A 4,665-nucleotide genomic window follows, 5' to 3' on the forward strand; every position below is an offset into this window, starting at 1 on the left:
GGCGCATTGTGTTATGGTACCTTCTGTCCGTTTGGCAGCTACCCAGTTATGCGGTCCCTGTTTTGCGGTGCACAGCTGTTCTGCGATGCACAATCCACTGTTCTGCGGTTTCCGTGCTTCTATGATCGGGAGCCTTCTTGGATCAAACTACCGACAGCCTTCTTAGATCAATCTCATAGTGTATAGCACTGTTCAAACTGACAAAGGAGCCTGGTTTGACAATCTCACGAATGGGTATCGGAGCTGGAAATCGTGAGCCGGAGCTGTTGTTTAGAAAACATCTGCACAACATCATTACTTCCAGGTCAGGTCATCGTCTCTCTCAGTCCTGTTTAATTTTCAAGCTCTCGTAGTCCTGTTTAATTTTCACTGCTTGTATTTTCAGAAGCCCGGGTCCATTTCCTATACCTACCGAGACCTATTTCACTATTCTACTGTGAGATTGTCCTGAGACTTACCGGGACTCTATGGTTATCCCCGGACCTGCGTTATCCCAATACGTATCTTCTTAACTAGGATCTCTCTTCGTAATCGAAAAATATAACGATTTAAAGCAATCGACCTAAAATTTCCGAGTACAATGATTAGCCCAAGGCCTTCCATGGGGCTGGGCTATTTGCCCCTCCTTTTGTTGTGGGATTGAATCCTCTGTAACATGAGCTGCTGCTTGAAATTATGAATAAAATTTTCAGCCATTGCATTCAGTTCGTCCGTGGATAGGCCATCTGGGTTTGTGCCATCTCCAGTGCTAACACAGTTGGTCATATCTTCATTATGAGGAACTTCCAAGACGTTGGATGCGGCCACTTTAGATTTGTTCATTCCCACATGAGAAAAGCTTTGGGTTGGCTCAACCAGGGGGGAAAAATCATGGGTTTTTCCTGAAAACTGAGGCGGAAATGGAGGATCAATCGGAGGAGAAAATTGATGGGTTTTTCTCAGAAACTCTAGAGGATTTGAAGACTCAAGCTGGGGAGACAAACGATGGGTTTTTTGTGAAAAAAATGGTGGGTTTGGAGCCTTACCCTTAGGAAATTTATGTTTTTTCGGCCTTGAAGGCTCAACCAATGGAGGCCTAAATTGCAGCTCCTCTTCTTCTTCTTCAAAATTTTGTCCATGTTTATCAAATGTAGTCCTACGCATATTGCCAGCTTTCTTCTTATTATTATTGCCATTGGTGGGACCTCTGCTAGAGGTGTCTGCAATAGTCCCAATGACCAGATTGAATAACACAAAAAGCATTGAAGGGGTGAGCCAAGTGTGCATCACATTGCATAGCAGGGACTACTTGAGTGGCACCATGAACATTATTTTCATTTTTTTGAGTTGTATGATCAAGTATTGTTAGGTTAGTGTTCTCATAGTTTGGGAATCTGAAATTCCAAATCAAAAACAAGGATACTCTGAAAAGAAATCATAAAACAAACAATCAAACAATTTCTGGGAAGCTCACTGCATTCCATTCAGGTAGACATGAGTTGTTCCATTGAGAGCACCAGATAAACAGGTAACATTCAGCACCTAACCTTCAAAATTGTTATAAAATCCCTGGAATTCCTGCATAAAGATAATTCTAGCATTGTAAAGGTGAAACTTGTCAACTTTTCAACATTGCTACCCACGGGAAAGCAAATTTAGGCTGAATAATATTGTGCAAATGGCTGGCATACAGATCAGAAGACAAATTGCTCTGGCATACCAAAAAAATGCTCTCACTTTCATTTTAATTTTATTTGGAGTTATTGTACTTCAGAGCTAAGAACTTCCTTCAACAACATACCTTCTGCAACACGAGTTTCCTTCAACAACATGCCCTCATATACCTTGATCTATCCAGCAATGTAGAAAATCTACAGCAGTTAAAGCACAACTTGCCCATGCCACTGTATTAGATGAAGCAAAGTATCCAATAATCATATTGAGAAACTAGATCATTTTCAGAATATATACTCTACGCTAGCAGCCTCTCATGATAAGTAGTGGCACTTCTATCAAAGTATTCGGTGCTTGTTAGTCGCTAGAAATACAAATATGGTCCTCTATCGTTGCCAGCCTTTGGTGACCATAAACCAGATTCTCCTCATTCAAGGAAGGAATGCCTGAAAAAGAATACGTCCTTTCTTTTGCCAACCTCACGTGCTTCCCTCCTTTCTAGGGTGTATTACACTTGAAAGGAGTATAGTATCACCATGCCCTTCAACATAAGACCCTGCACCATCAATGTCCCTGTTAAGGGTTGTCACCTTAGCAATAACCACCACCAAATGAGTTGTAACCTTGGCTTCCACAACTGGTAGAGTCAAGACAGTCCACCTGCTAGCGTGACATCTAATGCAACATCCTTCTATTCACTTACGCTCTGTATGCTATAGACATCATGCACTGTTCATAGAATGGTAAGTGTGTGCATAATTAGTTGTAAAAATGCAGCCCAACATTACTTCAGCCATGGTTTCCAGCATGCAGCCATATAGTAGAACCTTGTGGAAACAAACTGGATTCCAATAAATATGTAGCTTCACCCAACCAACTTTATGCATACATACACAGACAACTAGAACAGGTATAAACCAATAGTCACACCTTCCTAGCAATCCTCAGGCATGTTAGATCATGGAACAAATGATGATGGTTGTTAGTTGCAGGAAATGCAAATATGGTCCTTTATCGTTGCCAGCCTTTGGTGACCATAAACCAGATTCTCCTTATTCAAGGAAGGAATGCCTAAAAAAGAAATACGTCCTTTCTTTTGCCAACCTCACGCGCTTCGCTCCTTTCTAGGGTGTATTACACTTGCAAGGAGTTAAGTATCACCATACCCTTCAACATAAGACCCTGCACCATCTCTTCATCATAGTTGTCATAACATGTGTGTCAGTCACCCTTTTTTATAAATCTACACGCAGGTGGCTTCTTTTAAATAATCAATGTCCCTGTTAAGGGTTGTCACCTTAGCAATAACCACCACCAAATGAGTTGTAACCTTGGCTTCCACAACTGGTAGAGTCAAGACAATTCGTGCTTCATTAATGCCTAGAATCATGTGCTTTTAATATCCAATTCAGACATCATGCAATGTTCATAGAACGGTAAGTGCATGCATAATTAGTTGTAAAAATGCAGCCCAACATTACTTCAGCCATGGTTTCCAGCATGCAGGTATATAGCAGAACCTTGTGGAAACAAAATGGATTCTAATAAATATGTAGCTTCACCCAACCAGCTTTATATATACATACACACATAGCTAGAACAGGTATAATGATGATGGTTTCCTAGCTAGGATCAACTCCACTGCATTACTAACATGTACATAATTAACGTTTAACTCATCATTGCTACCGAATTGTACCTAAATATTATCCCATGTTGGGTAAGCCATGTGCAACACCATTGGCGTATGACTGCTACCCATGGAGTTCATGATTGGGTTCAAAATAGGTATATGATGCCAGCCTCCCTAAAGTGAATATGGTAAAGTGTCAACATTACAGAGTTTACCTCTGAAATTTGGAAGGCAAGGACTGTAACACCTGTTGTGTCAGCCCTATTGTTAAGCACTCACCCCTAATTTCCTCTGTTGTGAACATGTCTCCAACATCAACATCTGTTGGTTTCCAAGGAGAACATAGTCCGTAGTAGGGGCAAGTTCTCATAATCTATCTATTTATTGGGCTGAGGCTCCTCCCTATTTCTCTCCAACATATGTCATTCTACTCTGAATTCTGCATGTGTGGTGCGTAAGAAACTGACATAATAACAATACCAGTAGACAAAACATGGTGTGAGCACACATTTTTAGAGCAAATTTTGATTGTCCACACCTAAGGATAGGTAGGAGGTGAGGTCATTCAAAGCCCTTCCTTTCAGGTCATGAAATTACATGGGTTGGTAAGGCTAAAATTATATTGAAACTGCCCACATTCTTTCCCCTTTCACATCATACTCCATTTGCCTCTTTTTAACTTTGTACAAAAAGAAAATGGGAATTGAATTACTCCTCTTTTCCAGATCGTTGCATTTAGATGGGTTGGTCAGGCTGCAAATAAATAGAAACTACCCATGATAGTCTGCAATCTAGCCACTGTTGTGTGACTGATGGAATCTGATTGTTGTCTGGCTGCAGTTTTCAGGGTCCTGTTTCTGACAAGAGGGAGGACCCAGATAGCTCTTATTACAAACATGAGCTTGGCCCCAGATAGTTCTTCTATATGCTTGGACTGAAGGAATGTGTGAACTTTCAAATTCAATAGCTATACATGGTGTTTGAATAGCGTGTTCGCTATATGCAATGGCTGCTATTCAACATCCCTAAAATGTGTAGAAATGCACAAGCACAGTGAGTACACCCGAATATAGCATATTAAAGAAAAAAAATTGTGCCTTGTTCACAGAATAGTTAATATATCATAAATTATTACAAAGCCATATGGAGTCCAATCAGCCTTTTAGAAGGGTCTGCAAAGGGTAAATTAAGTGAGCAAAATACATGGCAAATGCCTCGATTGAACCACATCTCTTAATGTGTAGGATCAGTATTAGGATTGGCTGGGAAATGTTCCTATTTCATTGATGTTTTGACGGTACTGTAAGACTATAAGCATCTTTGAGCCGCTTGAGGTGCTTCCGAATTTTAACAATATGTAGCTTGTCCCTTAATCAAAT

The 4,665-nt window shown here is 40.5% G+C and overlaps 1 pseudogene; it reads right to left on the minus strand.

Annotated features, from left to right (window-relative positions):
* Window positions 1-612: 612 nt before the first annotated feature.
* On the minus strand, window positions 613-1,302 carry LOC149203811 (uncharacterized; annotated as a pseudogene).
* Window positions 1,303-4,665: the final 3,363 nt, after the last annotated feature.

Source organism: Pinus tabuliformis, chromosome 2_1 (genome assembly GCF_031772625.1).
Source record: "Pinus tabuliformis cultivar Carrire ecotype Pingquan chromosome 2_1, CPIR1, whole genome shotgun sequence".
NCBI lineage: Eukaryota > Viridiplantae > Streptophyta > Pinopsida > Pinales > Pinaceae > Pinus > Pinus tabuliformis.